The 21,923-nt window shown below is 40.1% G+C and overlaps 1 long non-coding RNA gene across 1 annotated transcript in view; it reads left to right on the top strand.

The window, feature by feature from the left end:
* LOC130541428 (uncharacterized) overlaps positions 1–21,923 on the top strand; it is a 102,610-nt gene that overhangs the window by 78,912 nt on the left and 1,775 nt on the right. Inside the window, exon 7 of the long non-coding RNA XR_008955484.1 lies at positions 13,027–13,147. This is a non-coding gene — a long non-coding RNA (uncharacterized LOC130541428). The remainder of the gene's footprint in view (positions 1–13,026; positions 13,148–21,923) is intronic.

The following is a 21,923-nucleotide window of genomic DNA, read 5'->3' as shown; positions in this document are numbered from 1 at the left end:
CCAATGACTTTCTTCACGGGATTGGAAAAAACTACTTTAAAGTTCATATGGAACCAAAAAAGAGCCTGCATTGCCAAGTCAGTCCTAAGCCAAAAGAACAAAGCTGGAAGCATCACGCTACCTGACTTCAAACTATACTACAAGTCTACAGTAACCAAAACAGCATGGTACTGGTAGCAAACAGAGATATAGACCAATGGAACAGAGCAGAACCCTCAGAAATAATGCTGCATGTCTACAACTATCTGATCTTTGACAAACCTGACAAAAACAAGAAATGTGGAAAGGACTCCTTATTTAATAAATGGTGCTGGGAAAACTGGCTAGCCATATGTAGAAAGCTGAAACTGGATCCCTTCCTTACACCTTATACAAAAATTAATTCAAGATGGATTAAAGACTTAAAGACTTAAATGTTAGACCTAAAACCATAAAAACCCTAGAAGAAAACCTAGGCAATACCATTCAGGACATAGGCATGGGCAAGGACTCCATGTCTAAAACACCAAAAGCAATGGCAACAAAAGACAAAATTGACAAATGGGATCTCATTAAACTAAAGAGCTTCTGCACAGCAAAGAAACTACCATCAGAGTGAACAGGCAACCTACAGAATGGGAGAAACTGTTTGCAATCTACTCATCTGACAAAGGGCTAATATCCAGAATCTACAATGAACTCAAACAAATTTACAAGAAAAAAACAAACAACCCCATCAAAAAGTGGGTGAAGCATATGAACAGACACTTCTCAAAAGAAGACATTTATGTAGCCAAAAGACACATGAAAAAATGCTCATCATCACTGGCCATCAGAGAAATGCAAATCAAAACCACAATGAGATACCATCTCACACCAGTTAGAATGGCGATCATTAAAATGTCAGGAAACAACAGGTGCTGGAGAGGATGTGGAGAAATAGGAACACTTTTACAGTGTTGGTGGGACTGTAAACTAGTTCAAGCATTGTGGAAGTCAGTGTGGCGATTCCTCAGGGATCTAGAACTAGAAACACCATTTGACCCAGCCATCCCATTATTGGGTATATACCCAAAGGATTATAAAACATGCTGCTATAAAGACACATGCACATGTATGTTTATTGTGGCACTATTCACAATAGCAAAGACTTGGAACCAACCCAAATGTCCAACAAAGATAGACTGGATTAAGAAAATGTGGCACATATACACCATGGAATACTATGCAGCCATAAAAAATGATGAGTTCATGTCCTTTGTAGGGACATGGATGAAGCTGGAAACCAACATTCTCAGTAAACTATCGCAAGGACAAAAAACCAAACACCGCATCTTCTCACTCATAGGTGAGAATTGAACAATGAGAACACATGGACACAGGAAGGGGAACATCACACACCGGGGCCTGTTGTGGGGTGGGGGGAGGGGGAAGGGATAGCATTAGGAGATATACCTAATGTTAAACGAAAAGTTAATGGATGCAGCACACCAACATGGCACATGTATACATATGTATCAAACCTGCATGTTGTGCACATGTACCCTAAAACTTAAAGTATAATAAAAGAAAAATAAATAAATAATGAATGTGTGAATAAATATGTAATTGTAAGAGAAAAAAAGAATAAAAATTTAATACCAATGTCTCAAATCTGTGATTATTATTGTAACATTATTATAAATGCTTAGGGTGAGTAAAGGAAACGTTAGTCTTTTAAAAACGGATATGTTAGGTTAAATGACTATAGGGGATTTCCACTTCCAGTCCCCTTTGGAGTAACCAGGTCCAAATTTAGCCTCCTACCTGAAAGAGTCAAAAATGTGAATATACATATGAAGCAACAGTACTCAAGATTATGGGTACCAGGCAATGAAGAATAAGGAACCCTAATTGATGAGAAGCAAATGATGTGAACCCTGTAACCCCCTGAGCTCTTATTACCTGGAGAACATTTCTAGATCATCATGCAGTGTTGGGGAATGCAGGCAGAGCTGAGTAGTGGTTTTCCTGATTCCAGATCCACATTTGGGAGCCCAGGGAAGCCAAGATAGCTGGAGTTCACAGGGCAGACTAAGAGAGAAAAGACCCGCACAGACAACGTTCCAGATAACTGACTGTGTATAGAGGAGCCTGACCAGTGATGCATGGGAGGAAATGATCACAGGCTGAGAAAGGAGCAGCTGAAAAGATTAGAAGGAAAACGCCCTAGAAACTGTAGTTTTTTTTTTTTTTTTTCAACAAATGGTGCTGGAAACTCTACTATCTGTGAGCACAAACATACAAAATCTTTGATCTGGATCTCATCCTAGATACAAAAGTTCATCCAAAATGGATCAAAGACCTAAATGTAAAACATAAAACTGTAAAATTTCTAGAAGAAAACCTACATTCAAGTGATTCTCCTTTGTAGCTCTGGGTTAGACAAAGACTTTTTAGACACAACACAAAATGCACAACTCATAAAAGATAAAAAATAAATTGAGCTTTATCAAAAGAACTTTTGCTCTTAGATGCTCTTAGAAGAATTTTTTTTAAGTCACAAACTGGGTAAAATACTTGAAAATCTCTTATCTGCTAAATGACTTGTCTTCACAATAAATAAAAAACTCAGCACTAAGAAAACCAACAACTCAATACTGGACAAAAGATTTGAGGAGACATTTTAGCAAAAAATATTTGTGGTTAGTAAATAAACTTATGAAAATATGCTCAACACCATTAGTTATTAGAGAAATGATATTGAAACCCTAATGAGATACCACTAAACACCTATTAGAATGACTAAAATTAAAAAGACTGACCATAGCAAGTGTTGACAAGTGTATGGAGCAACTGGAACTCTCATACATTGTGTGTAGGAACAAACTATGGTAAGTCCATTTGAAAACAGTTTTCCAGTTTCCTAAAAAGTTAAATATACAACTATGCAATGATTCAGCCCTTTCACTGTTAGATATACAGGAGAAATGAAAGCATGCGTTCATATAAAGACTGGTACAGATATTCATATAAGCTTTATGTATAATAGCCAAATATTGAAAACAACTCAAATGTCCATCAAGGCAAATGGATAAACAAAATGTGATACACCCATACAATGGCAAACTTCTCAGTCACAAAAGGAAATACATTACTGATACACACAACAACATGGATGGATTTCAAAATAATCATACTGAGTGAATGAAACCAGAAGAATAAAAAAAGATGAAAATGGAGTGTATATTGAACGTGTCCATTAATATAAAAATCTGGAAAATGCAAACTAATCTGTAATGATAGAAAGAAGATCCATTATTGCCTGTAGATGAAAGTCAGAGAGAAGTGTGTGGGAGAGACTACAGAGTGGTACAAAGAAATTTTTTGGATTGGTTAATATGTTCAGCATTTTGATTGTGGTAATGAGTGTATATGCATGTCAAAACTCATCAACCTGTATACTTTAAACATGTTCAGCTTACTGAATATCAATTATACCTCAATGAAGCTGTTAAGAAAATATGAATATAGCTTAATATGGCAAAAAGTATGAGGGTGGAATGACTAAATTTTGCAAACACATCATGAAATTGTTCTATTTCTTATAATTTTCCTATCCTTCTTTCTTATTCTCTTTTTCTTGCACCTCCTTCTTTTTTATCCTCCTCTATTTTCTCTAAGAATAGGTGATAATAGTTTGGTACCACCCGGTATGAGAGTGTATAAGATGCCCCTGGCCTCAATAGAAGAAAGGGCTTTCTGACAGTTTCTGTTCTCTAAAGATTCAATAGAATAATCTGTTTCATAAGATAGGGAGGTCTCCTTCCCAGGGATCCTGCAGCATAGACTAAATGAATGCTTGGCAGGGATACAGTAGCATTGGATGAGATGTTGGGCCAAATCAGTGGCTTTCAAACTTGTTTATTTGCTTTTGTCTTTTTTAACCCATAAAACTCTTTCTACAAATGAATGAAATCTTAGGTGGAAGACAAATACATAGAGAAGAAAAAATGAGGCAGTTCCTTGTTTGAAAAAAGTTGGGGCTCAGATCCTAAGTACTTGGCCCCATCTTAGACCTACTGTCGTGTTCCCACCCACATTTTCTTGGGTAGATGACTCTTACTTGTTCCAACTCTGAAATTCTATAAACTTTTAGTTGCAGTGGGAGTAATTGAGGGCTATGAATAGGAAGTTTTTGCCCAAATGATCCCATTAGAGCCAGCAGTTGAGGTGAAGGCTTGACCACATCTTAGTCATCTGAGAAAAAGTGGACGCATTTGCAATAAAAAGGGCAGTTAGGTTCTTTTCAACTGAAATATGTAATTATAGCATTGATAATCTTTTTCCCAGATGGAGTATAACACAGCTACTATTTATACAAACATACCAGCCCATTTTCCTTTTCACTTTCTGAGAAAGAAAGGGTTTTAAATAATGGGTTGGTTTAATAACAATTTGGTCTTTCTGTCTCCAAGTATTTTTTTCCCTCCCTTTAACCCTTAGCATCCCAACTGTGTTTGACCACACTTGAGACAACAGGAGAAGCCATGCTGTTTTTTTCTTTTTCTTTTTTTTTTTAATTATTATTATACTTTAAGTTTTAGGGTACATGTGCACATTGTGCAGGTTAGTTACATATGTATACATGTGCCATACTGGTATGCCGCACCCACTAACTCGTCATCTAGCGTTAGGTATATCTCCCAATGCTATCCCTCCCCCCTCCCCCCACCCCACAACAGTCCCCAGAGTGTGATATTCCCCTTCCTGTGTCCATGTGATCTCATTGTTCAATTCCCACCTATGAGTAAGAATATGCGGTGTTTGGTTTTTTGTTCTTGCGATAGTTTACTGAGAATGATGATTTCCAATTTCTTCCATGTCCCTACAAAGGACATGAACTCATCATTTTTTATGGCTGCATAGTATTCCATGGTGTATATGTGCCACATTTTCTTAATCCAGTCTATCATTGTTGGACATTTGGCTTGGTTCCAAGTCTTTGCTATCGTGAATAATGCCGCAATAAACATATGCGTGCATGTGTCTTTATAGCAGCATGATTTATAGTCCTTTGGGTATATACCCAGTAATGGGATGGCTGGGTCAAATGGTATTTCCAGTTCTAGATCCCTGAGGAATCACCACACTGACTTCCACAATGGTTGAACTAGTTTACAGTCCTACCAACAGTGTAAAAGTGTTCCTATTTCTCCACATCCTCTCCAGCACCTGTTGTTTCCTGACTTTTTAATGATTGCCATTCTAACTGGTGTGAGATGGTATCTCATTGTGGTTTTGATTTGCATTTCTCTGATGGCCAGTGATGATGAGCATTTTTTCATGTGTTTTTTGGCTGCATAAATGTCGTCTTTTGAGAAGTGTCTGTTCATGTCCTTCGCCCACTTTTTTATGGGGTTTTTGGTTTTTTTCTTGTAAATTTGTTTGAGTTCATTGTTGATTCTGGATATTAGCCCTTTGTCAGATGAGTAGGTTGCGAAAATTTTCTCCCATTTTGTAGGTTGCCTGTTCACTCTGATGGTAGTTTCTTTTGTTGTGCAGAAGCTCTTTAGTTTAATTAGATCCCATTTGTCAATTTTGTCTTTTGTTGCCATTGCTTTTGGTGTTTTAGACATGAAGTCTTTGCCCATGCCTATGTCCTGAATGGTAATGCCTAGGTTTTTTTCATATACATAAGAATGATAGAAACATTTCAATCAGAGGAGGGGCCAAGATGGCTGAATAGGAACAGCTCCAGTCTGCAGCTCCCAGTGAGACCAATGCAGAAGGCAGGTGATTTCTGCATTTCCAACTGAGATACCCAGTTCATCTCATTAAGACTGGTTAGGAAGTGAGTCTGACCAATGGAGGGCAAGCAGAAGCAGGGTGGGGCATCACTTCACTCAGAAAGTGCAAGGAGCCCAAGGACCTCCCTCCCTCAGCCAAGGGAAGCCATGAGGGACTGTGCTACTCAGCAGGTTACTACACTTTTTCCACGGTGTTTGCAATCTGCAGATCGGGAGATTCCCTCATGTGCCTACACCACCAGGGACCTGGGTTTCAAGCATAAAACTAGGCAGCTGTTTGGGCAGTCATTGAGCTAGCTGCAGGAGTTTTTTTTCATACCACAGTGGCGCCTGGAACTCCAGCAAGACAGAACCATTCACTCCCCTGGAAAGGGGGCTGAAGCCAGGGAGCCAAGTTGTCTCGCCCAGCGCATCCCACTCCCATGGAGCCCAGCAAGCTAAGAACCACTGGCTTGAAATTCCTGCTACTAGCACAACAGTCTGAAGTCAACCTGGGATGATCAAGCTTGGTGGGGGGAGGGGTGTCCACCATTACTGAGGCTTTAGTAGGTGGTTTTCTCCTGACAGTGCTAAGGAGGCCAGAAGGTCTGGACTGGGTAGAACCCACCACAGCGTAGCAAAGCCGCTGTGGCCAGACTGCTTCTCTAGATTCCTCCTCACTGGGCAGGGCATCTCTGAAGGAAAGGTAACAGCTCCTGTCAGGGGCTTACAGACAAAACTCCCATCTCCCTGGGACAGAGCACCTGGGGGAAAGGGTGGCTGTGGGTGTAGCTTCAGAGGATTTCATCCTTCCTGCCTGCTGGCTCTGAAGGGAGCAGCTGATCCTGACAAGAGGGATTCTCCCAGCACAGCACAGCAGCTCTGCTAATGGACAGACTGCCTCCTCAAGTGGGTCCCTGACCCCTGTGCCTCTTGACTGGGGGAAACCTCCCAACAGGGGTTGACAGACACCTCATGTAGGAGAGCTCTGGCTGACATCAGGCCAGTGGCCCTCTGGGATGAAGCTTCCAGAGGAAGAAGAAGGTGCAATTTTTGCTCTTCTACTGCCTCCACAGTGATAACCAAGTGAACAGTATCTGGAGTGGACCTCCAGAAAATTGCAGCAGACATGCAGAAGAGGGGTCTCACCATTAGAAGAAAAACTAACAAACAGAAAGCAACAACATCAACATCAACATAAAGGACCCCCCTACAAAAACCCCATCCAAAAGTCATCAGCCTCAAATGTCAAAGATAGATAAATCCACGAAGATGAGGAAAAACCAGTGCAAAAATGCTGAAAATTTCAAAACCTGGAATGCCTCTTCTCCTCCAAATGATCGCCACTCCTCTCCAGCAAGGACACAAAACTGGACAGAGAATGAGATTGATTAATTGACAGAAGTAGACTTCAGAAGGTGGGTAATAATAAACTCCTCTGAACTAAAGGAGCATGTTCTAACCTAAAGCAAGGAAGCTAAGAACCCTGATAAAAGGTTACAGGAACTGCTAACTAGAATAACCAGTTTAGAGAAGAACATCAATGACCTGATAGAGCTGAAAAACACAGCATGAGAACTTCATGAAGCATATACAAGTATCAATAGCTGAATTGATCAAGTGGAAGAAAGGTTATCAGAGATTGAAGATCAACTTACTGAAATAAGCCATGAAGACAAGATTAGAGAAAAAAGAATGAAAAGGAATGAACAAAGCCTTCAAGAAATATGGGACTATGTAAAAAGACCAAACCTATGATTGATTGGTGTGCCTGAAAGTGACAGGGAGAATGAAACCAAGTTGGAAAACACGCTTCAGGATATTATCCAGGAGAACTTCTTCAACCTAGCAAGACAGGCCAATATTCAAATTCAGGAAATACAGAGAACACCACTAAGATACTCCTCGAGAAAAGCAACCCCAAGACACATAATCATCAGATTCTCCAAGGTTGAAATGAAGGAAAAAATGTTAAGGGCAGCCAGAGAGAAAGGTCAGGTTACCTACAAAGGGAAACCCATCAGACTAACAGTGGATCTCTCTGCAGAAACACTACAAGCCAAAAGAGAGTGAGGTGCCAATATTCAACATTCTTAAAGAAAAGAATTTTCAACCCAGAATTTCATATCCAGCCAAACTAAGCTTCATAAGTGAAGAAGAAATAAAATTCTTTACAGACAAGCAAATATTGAGGGATTTTGTCACCACCAGATCTGCCTTACAAGAGCTCCTGAAGGAAATACTAAATATGGAAAGGAACAACTGGTACCAGCCACTGCAAAAACACACCAAAATATAAAGACCAATGACACTGTGAAGAAACTGCATCAACTAATGTGCAAAATAATCAGCTAGCATCATGATGACAGGATCAAATTCACACATAATAATATTAACCTTAAATGTAAATGGGTTAAATGCCCCAATTAAAGAACACAGACTCGCAAATTGGATAAAGAGTCAAGACCCATTCGTGTGCTGTTTTCAGGAGACCCATCTCACGTGCAAAGACACACATAGCCTCAAAATAAAGGGATGGAGGAATATTTATCAAGCAAATGGAAAGAAAAATAATCAGGGATTGCAATCCTAGTCTCTGATAAGACAGACTTTAAACCAACAAAGATCAAAAACAAAAGAAGGGCATTACATAATGGTAAAGGGATCCACGCAACAAGAAGAGCTAACTCTCCTAAATATATATGCGCCCAATACAGAGCACCCAGATTCATAAAACAAGTTATTATAGACCTACAAAGACACTTAGACTCCCACTCAATAATAGTGGGAGACTTTAACACCTCACTGTCAATGTTAGACAGATTAATGAGACAGAATATTAACAAGGGTATTCAGGACTTGAACTCAGCTCTGGACCAAGTGGACCTAATAGACATCTACAGAACTCTCCATCCCAAATCAAGAGAATGTACATTCTTCTCAGTGCCACATAGCAATCATTCTAAAATCAACCACATAATTGGAAGTAAAACACTCCTCAGCAAATGCAAAAGAACAGAAATCATAACAAACAGTCTCTCAGACCACAGTGCAATCAAATTAGAGCTCAGGATTAAGAAACTTACTCAAAACTGCACAACTACATGGAAATTGAACAACCTGCTCCTGAGTGACTACTGGGTAAATAATGAAATTAAGGCAGAAATAAAGAAGTTCTTTGAAACCAATGAGAACAAAGAGATGATGTACCAGAATCTCTGGGACACAGCTAAATCAGTGTGCAGAGGGAAATTTATAGCACTAAATGCCCACATCAGAAAGCTGGAAAGATCTAAAATCAACACCCTAACATCACAATTAAAATAACTAGAGAAGCAAGAGCAAACAAATTCAATCAAAAGCTAGCAGAAGACAAGAAATAACTAAGATCAGAGCAGAACTGAAGGAGACAGAGGCATGAAAAACCTTCAAAAACTCAATGTATCCAGGAGCTGGTTTTTTGAAAAGATCAACAAAATAGGTAGACCGCTAGCTAGACTAATAAAGAAGAAAAGAGAGAAGAATCAAATAGACACAGTAAAAAATGATAAAGGGGATATCACCACTGATGCCACAGAAATACAAACTACCACCAGATAATACTATAAACACCTCTACACAAATAAACTAGAAAATCTAGAAGAAATGGATAAATTCCTGGACACATACACCCTTCCAAGACTAAACCAGGAAGAAGTTGAATACCCAAATAGACCAGTAACAAGTTCTGACATTGAGGCAGTAATTAATAGCCTACCAACCAAAAAAAGCCCAGGACCAGATGGATTCACAGCCGAATTCTACCAGAGGTACAAACTGGAGCTGGTACCATTCCTTCTGAAACTATTCCAAACAATAGAAAAAGAAGGAATCCTCCCTAACTCATTTTATGAGGCCAGCTTCCTCCTGATACCAAAGCCTGGCAGAGGCACAACAAAGAAAGAAAATTTCAGGCCAATATCCTTCATGAACATCAATGCAAAAATCCTCAATAAAATACTGGCAAACTGAATCCAGTAGCACATCAAAAAGCTTATCCACCATGATCCAGTTGGTTTCATCCCTGGGATGCAAGGCTGGTTCAACATACACAAATCAATAAACATAATCCATCACATAAACAGAACCAATGACAAAAACCACCTGATTATCTCAATAGATGCAGAAAAGGCCTTCAATAAAATTCAACATCCCTTCATGCTAAAAACTCTCAATAAACTAGGTATTGATGGAACATATCTCAGAATAATAAGAGCTATTTATGACAAACCCATAGCCAATATCATACTGAATGGGCAAAAACTGGAAGCATTCCCTTTGAAAACCGGCATATGACAAGGATGCCTTTCTCACCACTCCTGTTCAACATTGGATTGGAAGTTCTGGCCAGGGCAATCAGGCAAGAGGAAAAAATAAAGTATATTCAAATAGGAAGAGAAGAAGTCAAATTGTCTCTGTTTGCAGATGACATGATTGTATATTTAGAAAACCCCATCATCTCAGCCCAAAAATTCCTTAAGCTGATAATCAACTTCAGCAAAACCTCGGGATACAAAATCAATGTGCAAAAATCACAAACGTTCCTATACACCAACAATAGACAAGCATAGAGCCAAATCATGAGTGAGCTCCCATTCACACTTGCTACAAAGAGAATAAAATACCTAGAAATACAACTTGCAAGGAACGTGAAGGACCCCTTCAAGGATAACTACAAACCACTGCTCAAGGAAATAAGAGAGGACACAAACAAATGGAAAAAAATTCCATGCTCATGGATAGGAAGAATCAATATCGTGAAAATGGCCATACTGCCCAAAGTAATTTATAGATTCAAGGCTATCCCCATCAAGCTACCATTGACTTTCTTTGCAGAATTAGAAAAAAAAACTACTTTAAATTTCATTTGGAACCAAAAATGAGCCCAAATATCCAAGACAATACTAAGCAAACAGAACAAAGCTGGAGGCATCATGCTACCTGACTTCAAACTATACTACAAGGCTATAGTAACCAAAACAGCATGGTACTGGTACCAAAACAGATATATAGACCAATGGAACAGAATAAAGGCCTCAGAAATAACACCACACATCTACAACCATCTAATCTTCGACAAAACTGACAAAAACAAGCAATAAGGAAAGGATTCCCTATTTAATAAATGGTGCTGGGAAAACTGGCTAGCCATATGCAGAAAACAGAAACTTGACCCCTTCCTTACACCTTATACAAAAATTAACTCAAGATGGATTAAAGACTTACATGTAAAACCCAAAACCATAAAAACCCTAGAAGAAAACCTAGGCAATACCTCTCAGGACATAGGCATGGGCAAAGACTTCATGACTAAAACACAAAAAGCAATTGCAACAAAGGCCAAAATTGACAAATGGGATCTAATCAAGCTAAATAGCTTCTGCACAGCAAAAGAAACTGTCAGAGTGAACAGGCAACCTACAGAATGGGAGAAAATTTTTGCAATCTACCTATCCGACAAAGATCTAATATCCAGCATCTACAAGGAACTTAAACAAATTTACAAGAAAAAAACAACCCCATCAAAAAGTGGGCAAAGGATATGAACAGACACTTCTCTAAAGAAGACATTCATGAGGACAACAAACACATGAAAAAAGCTCATCATCACTGGTCATTAGAGAAATGCAAATCAAAACCACAATGAGATACCATCTCACAACAGTTAGAATGGTAATCATTAAAAAGTCAGGAAACAGCAGATGCTGGCAAGGATGTGGAGAAATAGGAACTCTTTTACATTGTTGGTGGGAGTATAAATTAGTTCAACCATTGTGGAAGACAGTGTGGTGATTCCTCCAGGATCTAGAACCAGAAATACCATTTGACCCAGTAATCCTATTACTGGGTATATACCGAAAGGATTATAAATCATTCCACTATAAAGACACATGCACACATATATTTATTGCAGCACTATTTACAATAGGAAAGACTTGGAACCAACTCAAATGCCCATCAATGATAGACTGGATAAAGACAATGTGGTAACTATACACCATGGAATACTATGCAGCCATAAAAAAGAATGAGTTCATGTCCTCTGGAGGGACATGGATGAAGCAGGATGCCATCGTTCTCAGCAAACTAACACGGGAGCTGAAAACCAAACACCACACGTTTCTCACTCATAAGTAGGAGCTGAACAATGAGAACACATGGGCACGGAGAGGGCAACATCATACACTGGAGCCTATCAGGGGTTGACGGGTAAGGGGAGGGAGAGTATTAGGACAAACACCTAATGCATGCAGGGCTTAAAACCTAAATGATGGGTTGATCGGTGCAGCAAACCATGGCACACGTATACCTATGTAACAAACCTACACGTTCTGCACATGTATCCCAGAACTTAAAGTAAAAAAAAAAAAAAAAAAAAAAGAATGATAATGTAATCATTTGATACTTTGATAGAAATGATGAAGTGAGCATTTACTGAGATCTTACTAAGTGCCACACATTGTGTGATGGTTAATTTTATGTGTTACTTTGGCTGGGCCACTGTCCACAAATATATGGTCAAACATTATTCTGGATGTTTTTTTGAGGGGGCTCTTGGATGAAATTTACACTTAAATCTTTCGATTTTGAATAAAGCAGATCATTCTCCATAATGTGGGTGTCCTCATCCAATCAGTTGAAAGCCTGAAAAGAACAAAAAGCAGATCTTTCTTGAGCAAGAAGGATTCTCCAACAGACTGCCTTCAGACTTCATCCGCAGCATCGGCTCTTCCTGGTTCTGCAGTAAACTGTTCCTGGACTTGACTACAGCTCTTTCTCGAGTCTCCAGCCTGCTGGCTTCGTCTATGAGATTTTGTACTCACCAGGCATCCACAAGCACATGAGCCAATTCCTTAAAATAAATCTCTTTCTATACAGATATGCAGCCTATTGGTTCTGTATCTGTGAAGAACACTGACTAAATACACAGTGCAAAGAGTATTTTAAATGTATTGATGCATCTAATTTTCTCAACAATCCTATGAAGTCCGAACATGGTACTTTAAGAGGTGTTACGATTTCACAGGTAAAGGAATGGAGGCTTAATAAGATATGGCACCCAAGGTCTTCCAGCTGGCAGGTGGCAGAGCCATGATTATATTCCAAAGTTCAGGGACCAAACCATTTTGCTTTGTTGCACTAACCAGCCTTTGATATTTCTTGGCCTTGGTAATTCTGCATAGGCCTCTGCACCAGCCATCTGGAATCTGACTTTGACCAGACTCTTCCTTCCTGTCAGGGGACTCCTGAGAGACTACTTGGTGTCTGCCTTGGAGCCAGAAACTCCTGACCACTCTCTGGCAAACTCAGGCGTGATTCTTTCCTTGCTAAGCCTCAGTTTCTTCATCTACAAAGGGAGGGTAAGTCACTTCACCAGCCTGTTGTGAGGGTTGAATGTGAGTGTATATAGTGTCCACCTCACCGCCTGCAGGCACTAGGTACTCAAATGCAAACACCCTCCCCTCCCACCATGCCCTAACATGTATCTAAATGACACAAGTTCACTGCAGTTGGATCTTATACACACCAAACTCCTTAGAGAGTGAGTCTTTCTGTATGCCATCTGTATCAGTCAGCCAGGGCTGCTGTAACAAAATACCACACACTGGGTGGCTTAAACAACAGAAGTTTATTTCTTATAATTCTGGAGGTTGGAAGTGCAAGGTTTGGTTTCTTCCGAGACCTCTCTCCTCGGCTTGCAAGTGGCTGCCATACCCTCTGTGTGTGTGCATTCCTTGTTTCTCTTTGTGTGTCCAAATTTCCTCTCCTTATAAGGACACATATTGGATTAGGACCCTCTTTAATGGCTTCATTTTAACTTAATCACCACTTTAAAGGCCCTGCCTTTAAATACAGTCACATTCTAAACTGCATGAGGTTAGAGCACATTCAGTCTATAACATCATCTTACCCCCCAGGTTCCAAGGACATGCTGCCCGGGAAACCCGCTGTGTCCCACGTTTCCTGCTTTTCCTTACTGAAATTGATGCACAGGACTTTTCAACATGGTTGTCCCTTCAAAGTGTCCACCAATTTGGCACCATTTCTTCAGGATTATGCTAAGAGACTACCCAAGCTGATCAGAAATGAAAGGGAAGTGCTGTGGTTCCTTCAAATTCTATGAACTTGTCTTTGTCCATTGGTTATGGACAGTTGACCAGAACAAGTACCAGGCACTTTCATAGAAATTGCTTTAATTCTTAGTAAAGTGCACAGCCTGTCACCACTACCATCAAACACCCCCACAGACTGCTAAGAAAACTGCTCCAGGGAGCAAGGAGGCATTGTGAAGTATATTTCAAACAATAGTTATAGTAAAGAACATGATCTCATGAGAACCATTGCTGTTGACTCCAGGGACTCTTGCATTCTTTACATTGACTCCTATCTGTCTCTGAGGGAGCTATCCCTGCTCATGCCAAGGTGCCTGTTAATTCTGAATCTATGTTTCTGAGCCCTAGTGTTTTTGCTTTTGTTCTTCCTAACATCTATTGGTCGACATCTAACATCCAACATGGAACACCCTTACTGATAAGAGTTCTAAGGCCGGATACCTCATGGGCCACAAGCCTTCCTTAGGTCTAACCTGCTTCTGTCTGTCTTTGACTGAAGCACCCATACTAGGTCCAATCTGGGGTGCTTAGAGAAGTAGGGTCTCACTATACAAAGACAGTGACTTATCTAGAAGAAACCCGTGAGAGCAATTTCCGAGGAAGAGCATGTGGGCAGCCAGGCACCACACCTCTGCCCTCCCTCTGGGGCTCCCCGAGATCTGTTGTGCAGACTCATATCATACCAGCAGAGTAGTGGCCATATTGGCAAATCTCATTTCCTTTTGCTGGTAGCCTTCTCCAAAATATTCCTGATCCATTTTAGAGAATAAATGAGCTTCCCAACTCTAAGAGTTGAATTTTATAAAACTGGATAAAACATGAACTTCTGTTTTTAAGTCATTGGAAATCATTTCAAATATATATAAAACCAAGTTACTAATGGGTAAAACATGAGCAGAAAGGATAATTTGATATTCCAGGGGAAAAAGAAAACCTATAGGAAAAAGAAATCCAGAGTCAGAGAAGTTGTCCCCACAATCCTTTATTTTCATCTTTTAAACAACACTTTAGATAGAGTATGAACTTCTACAGTTGAACCTAAACAAAGCAGAAAGAGAACAGGAAATCAATGGGAATCACATCTTAATGCAAGCTTTTCTAAAATAGTCCAGGAATCCATAAGGGACTCATTCTGTATTGGATTTCTGAAAGGACTGGAGCTTGTAACCCAGTGATTGATGCCTGCCATCAGCAGCACGTCTCTCTCTTTCCTCCCTCAAAGCCTTAGACAAATTTTACCTCATTCAACAAGCTCTCAATCATATTCATGAAGTCAAGACTTCAAATGGGGCATGATTACAACTTTAATAGCTATTTCAGGTAGAATAGATTCGCGTGATGTGGGATCTTGGCAGCAGTTTAATTACTTTAGGGTAATGATGCGAATCTCGGTGAGGGGCCAATTTTGGCTTTGCTGACTATTATGTGCATTAATTAATATGATTAAGTGTGCTACTTTCCATGCTCTTTTATTCCCCTCTCTACTAATATTTGAGGCTTGTCTTCTGAAACTGTTGTTGGTCGAAGTTTCCTTCCTCTCATTTTCACTGGTAGAGCAGGATGTATTCCTGAGAACATGAGTGCATTTATTTATTGATAAAGAATGTTTTCTGGAAATCTTTTGCAGAGATGAAGCAAAGGAGGGACTTTCTTGCCTTCTTCATCCTCTTTCTCTTGCCTCCTTCTTCCTCTGCTTGCTTATTGATTGCTTTTCTGCCTTTCCCACTTTATGTGATTTTATGGCTCTTGAAAATGAACTCACCTTTCTAAGCTTTGATGCAATTACTTAAGCCAATGATAACTTACGTTTGTTGATTGTTTACTGTGTACCAGGAATTGCTGTAAGTGCTTTACTTGTCTTATTTCATTATATCAAAATAACAACATTATTCCTGTTTTATGGAAAAAACAGCAAAATGTGTACAAATTAGGCAACTTGACTGAGATAACATCCCTGGTAAGTGATGGCACCAGCATTTTAATCCAGGTGGTCTGTGACTCCATAGTGGGAACTTTCCCATTTAATTCCTACTGAAATCTGGTAGTCGTGAAAATAATTTCTCCATCTCAAAATAACAGTCATTCCCACAACTAGTATTCTGCACATATATATGTTGGAGGTTTATTATATGCCAGGACCATGCTGGAGGCTCAGGGGTATAAGAGAATACTAGACAGAGCACTTGCTCTCAAGGTAGCCATGCCCTTCTGGAGGTCATTAGTGTAGCATGTCATAACTGCTGTGGAGTGACGTCACACAGAATGTCTTCTAAAATTGTAGCAGCATGGTCATTCAGAGGGATTTGACATGTGCTGGGAAAATCTCAGTTAATCCTAGCCACTGGATTACTTCCTGCAAAAATGTAAAAAAAAAAAAAAAATACAAGGGATAGGGTGAAGATGACAACCTCGCTATCATCAAATATTAGCAATAGCCAACTATATCCCTTGGTCACATGAAAAGGCTACAGATTTTGGAATCACATAGACCCAGCTTCAAATTTCTGCTGGGTCCCTTATTAGCTGTGTGACTTGGAGCAATTTACCCAAACTCTCTGAACTTCTGTTTGTTCACCTATACAAGCAGAAGAAAAAGATCTCACCTCTTCCAGTTGCTTAGACCAGGGATTCGCCAACTTTTTCTTAAAGGAAGAGATAGTAAATATTTTGGTTTTTGCTGGCTATATAGGCTCTGTCACAGCTACTCAGCTCTGCCATTGTAGCACAAAAGCAGCCATGGACAACATGCAAATGAGTAGGTGTGGCACTATTACAATACATTTTATTTACAAAACCAGACAGGCTGGATCTGACCTATGGGATATAGCTTGCTACCTTTTGGTTTAGAGCATTAAATGAGATATTGAAAGGAAAAAGTGTATAAAGGTCTCTGATCTACTGTAGACAATGATTGTTCATTTTCCTTCCTTCCTGCAATTTATTTAATTAGACTGATAGGACACAAAGGTGGACACTCTGCCTCTCTCTTGAAGTGCTCATGGTCCACTTGAGGTGACAAGACATAGAAAATATAGAGAGTAATACACTTTTGCAAGTGCCAAATGTGAAGGAAACAGAGTGAACGGCAGAGTCATAGGAATTGAGTGAATGGAATAACGACCATAAGAAAAATGGTTAATGTCAAATGAAGGAAGAAGAAAGGATTTCCAGGCAGGAAATCTAAAGAAGGAGGAATGCTATAAGTAGTTAGAGGAAGCTCAGTGAAACTATTTGTCTGGAGAAGAGAGGGTGTATATAAGAAGAGTGAATGGCAATCAAGCTTAGCCACAGCAGTGTAGGGCTGAGTGATGGGGTCAGGAGTTTACATCTTGATCTGTAGATATCATTCAATGTGCTACTGGGTTTTTTTTTTTAATAACATAGTAGGCACTCAACAGATAATTGTTGGGTGAATAAAGTTGTCTGGAAGTGATTTGTGGGATGATTGGGCAGAAAATGGCAGCTGAAAGATCAGGGATTGATGGCAACTAGCATCAGCCAGAAAGGACAGATCAAAAAGACACTGCACAGGAAGAACGGACATGACCCAGTAACCAAACTGCAGGCAAGAGGGAGGTACTATATAGAGATGATGCTGAGGTTTAAGTCTGGTGACCAGAAAAATACTATTGTTGTTGATTATCTTAGTCTGTTTGTGCTGCTGTAACAAAATGCTTTAGATTGAGTAATGTATAAACAATGGAGATGTATTTCTCAGAGTTCTAGAGGCTGGAAAGTCCAATATCAAGGTGCTGGCATGTTTGGCGTCTGGTGAGAGCCTGGTCTTTGCTTCCAAGATGACACCTCAAATGCTGTGTCCTCTGGAGGAGACAAATGCTGTGTCCTCATATAGCAGAAGGTATATGAGGTACTTATTCCATCCTTGAGGGTAGAGCCCCTATAACCTGCCTCCTAAAGGCCCCATTTCCTGATACTGTTGCATTGGGTCTCGAATTTTGGAGGGTCACAGACATTCAAACCATAGCAGTGATATAATGAAGGGTGTCACAGAAGTTGCTTTCTGGAGGAAACATTACAAATTTAGTCTTAAGCACTTGAATTTAGCATACCTGAGAACATCCAGGTGAACAAATTTGGTATGATAAGGTAGGCTCAAGAAAGAGATTGAGCATGGAAGCAGACAGAGATTAGACCTCAGCCTCATAAATGGATGTCTCAGGAGAATGACTGAAGTCTTGATTCTGGCTGAGATTTGCGGACCAAAATGAGGATCTTGTGTCGAGACTGACTTAGAGACAGGGCTCTCCTTAGAAACCTCAAAGCAACTCTCTCTAGTTCATCCTAAGTATTATGGCAATAGAAGTGCTGAGAGATTGATAAGGTCTCATAACATGTTTTAAAATGTAAAAACAAAGATCAGAAAAAGAATTAAATAAACCTTGGGATTCTGATGTCCAGAACCGTCTTCCATACAATCCACAAGAAAAGCCTCAGAATGTGAACTCCTACACTGTGTAAATTCAATAAGTACACCTAGTACAGAGTAATCCCATTGAGTTCAGTTAATAGAAGACGTGGAAATGTGTCACCAATAATAATCATAAGACATTCTCAGCACTTTTCCACATGTGGCTAACGCAATCATAACTTAGCAAAGCTACTTTCAGATATACATCAGAATTTCTTGCTCTTTTAAATACAATTTTATGGCAAATCTTTTGCAATTTTCAATAGATCTCAACTTGATCTACTTCTCTTGTCTTGCACCTGCCTCAATTTTCTTGCTACTACTGTGAGGGAGGGGTTTTCTGTTGACTAGAAAGGGAAGTGATTTATGGGGCAAGAGGCAAAAGAAATGGATCCATCTAGAATAGCATTTTTATTATATTTTCTCTAAGTAAAATCAGAAAACTGTTACCCAGAGGCATTATGATCTGGCCATGTTAGACTCCAGCTCCTTATTAAATTGGTGAGTTATGGAGAAGGTGTTACCATCCGAGACAGTTTTTGAAGGGGCTTTTCATTTTCCTCTTTCCATTTAACTATTTCTTGAAGCTGATGAAATACATAGTACTTAGGTTATTGCAGGGTCAGGCAGAACATTCTTTTTAGGGAATACATAGCAGTGAAAGAATTGTAGGATTTTTAAATCTGGCATCAGAGCTTGGCAAGTTTAAACATCCAAAAACATCCCTTTTTGTGTAAAAAGGGAAAACTCTAATCCAGAGAGACTAAATGACTAAAAGACTCAGAGAGTGCTGCAGAACCAGGTCTGGAACCCTAGAATCCTGGTTCCCAGTCCGTTACTTCAAGTACAACTTTTTCGAAATTCACATTGGCCACAAGTAGATTCTCCTTCCATTGTAAAAGAGCATTTAGGCCACAACCAGCAGAAACAGTAAGCTGCCGATTTCTGTTCATGACCCGTCCAGCTGGTCATCTTCTGACATTTTCCAAGGGCTGGGACAGCTTTGGAAAGCCCTGTTAGAGACCAGGTTATTTTAAGGTGGAAAACAGAAATCCTAAAAAGCCCAGGCATATGCTTTTTTTTTTTTTTTTTTTTTTTTTTTTTAATGGAGAAGCTGAGGGACCCAAGAGCCAGCCCTGAAACCTTGATATTTAAAGCAGTTGTCTGTAGACATAATACCCTAGTTTGATCAAAGGGTTGGGCCACACAATCCCAGGGAACAGGAAGGCTGACAAGGGGGGAAGGGCCCTTTGTCCAGGAGGCCTGGAATCCGGATGCCCCGGCTGGCGAGGCTGCTGGCCCTGCTGGGGAGGGGCTGAGGCCCAGGCTATGCCCGAGTTCCTCCCCCTGCCCTTCTGGTCCCTACACTGACAGATCAGACAGAGCCTGCTGTCTCCCCACACTCAGTATCTGATCAGTTTTCTTCAGGACATTAATAAAATGAATCTATAGGCTTTGCTTGTATTTTTGTTGTTGTTTAATTCTACAATCAGAAAAGGTAAGCACCCCAGTTTAACTCTTTGAGTCTTTCTCCCAGCATGTGGCTTCCTAAACAAATATTTCATCTATCGTTCAGGTCACATTCTTGACCTTGTTGTTTCAGGTGCCTGATAATTCTGGACTAATGACGGCCTGGCGAGCACGTTGGTTCCCCCACCACCACCCCACCACTCTCCAGTGCGCCCTGCCCTCCCTCCTGTCCCCAGCAGCTTTCCCTGAGCCCATTTTAGTACCAGCCCCTTCCCCATTAATTGCTTTTCCCTCGGTAGCCTTTCTTTTCTTTATCAAAGTGCTTGCTCTGAAGGCTTCTACTTCAGATTCCTGCCCCCAGTGCCCTTGGCCTGTTCATTATTTAATTTTGCTTTCAGTCCCCTGCCTGTCAGGCAATGTCTGCACCCTGTGATTGTTTTCATTTTTGAAAGTCTCCAAAGATCACAGCCTTGTAGACACACTTTAAAAATATTATAATGATTTCTGGTGTGCGCACGCGTGTACATGCACACAGACATGAATGAATTAGAAAAATGTGCTTTGGACCAACCTAGGTTCTCTGAAGCACAGAATTTGACTGATAAAAGGGCTTTATGCACTGCCCCCTGGCCCTGCTGACAACACTACCCCTAATGCCTCTCCTTCTGCTTTATAAGTTGCTGAGATGGGTGTTTTTCTCTAGTCAGTCAAACAAATACATAAAGTAACTTCTAGAGCTTTTCGGCATTGTACTAAGCTGGCTGAAGGCATTTTAGAGATCCAATCTTGTTGAGGGGCTTGCATTAACATGGAAGGAAGCAACACTCTCTGATAGCAACTGACATAGGTCTAGTCATGCAGTAAAGCATTCAAAATAATCCGGAGAAAAGATAACAAATCGAGCCTTTGGGGATGAATGATATCTGGATTCAGGAAAGTTCTTCTGATTTTTCTTTTTGACCCCTAAACGTCAGATGTGTTCAACATTATTACGGACTGAGTTCTATTCCCCCAAAATGTGTATGTTGAATCCCTAACCCCCAGTGTCTCAGAATGTGACTGTTTTTTGAGACAGGGTCTTTAAAGAGGTAATTAAGTTAAAATGAGTTCACTGGGGTAAGCCCTAATCTGATATCTGGTGTCCTTGTAAGAAGAGATTTGGACAGACCTGTAAGGAGGGAAATGTATGTGGGGCACAGGGAGCAGAAGGCCATCCTCAAGCTAAAAAGAGTGGTCTTAGAAGAAGCCAGCCCTGGCAGCACTTTGAGTTGGGACTTGCAGCCTCTGGAACTATGAGAGAAGAAACTCCTGTCGTTTAAGCACCCACTGTGTGGTACCTTGTTATGGAAGCCCTGGCAAACTAATGCAAACATCGGTATTTCAAGATGGTGTTAGTTCTAGATGAACAATGAAATTAATCACAGAGCAATTTCCGGGCAGGAAGTGGCTTTTCTGCCCCTGTTTGGGTTTCCAGGCACTTAATTCTTATTTGCGGACAAGCAGTAGATATTCAGCATGTGTTTATTGGGCACTTCCTTCATGCCACACGCTGCGCTAGGCCAAGCAACAGAGATTCAGAAGCCTATGGCTGTATCTAGAGTCCAGATGAGATGAGCTTCTCAAACTGGCAGTGGATGCATGTTGATGATGGTTCCCCAAGGTAATCTTCTTCCTAGGACCTAATGGCCATGTTGTAATAAGACTTTTCTTCTTTAGTTGCTAATTTGATTCCTAAAGCATTAGGTACATGTAAAATAGCCTTTTTGTGTAGATCAAAACGTTGAATTAAATGCAATATGGAACAGAAAATGATAAGAATGCATTCTGGAACAGAAAAAAGATATTAATGAAAAAACCGATGAAATCTAAATGAAGTAGTTCAGCTAATAATAATGTGCCAATGTGAATTTCTTAGTTTTTCTACATGTATCTTGGTTATTTCTATGGTTTGAGTGTGTCCTCTAAAGTTCATGTGTTGGAAACATAATCCCCAATGCAACAAAGTTAGGAGATGAGACCTAATAGGTGATTAGGTCATGACAGCTCTGACATCATGAATAGATTAATTTCATTACATGGAAGTGGGTTTGTTTGGTGACAGTAGGTTTGTTAGAAAAGTGAGTT

This window comes from Pan paniscus, chromosome 3 (genome assembly GCF_029289425.2).
Source record: "Pan paniscus chromosome 3, NHGRI_mPanPan1-v2.0_pri, whole genome shotgun sequence".
In the NCBI taxonomy this organism is placed as follows: domain Eukaryota; kingdom Metazoa; phylum Chordata; class Mammalia; order Primates; family Hominidae; genus Pan; species Pan paniscus.
The sequence above is the reverse complement of the archived record's forward strand: the minus strand, read 5'-3'. Positions and strand labels throughout refer to the sequence as shown.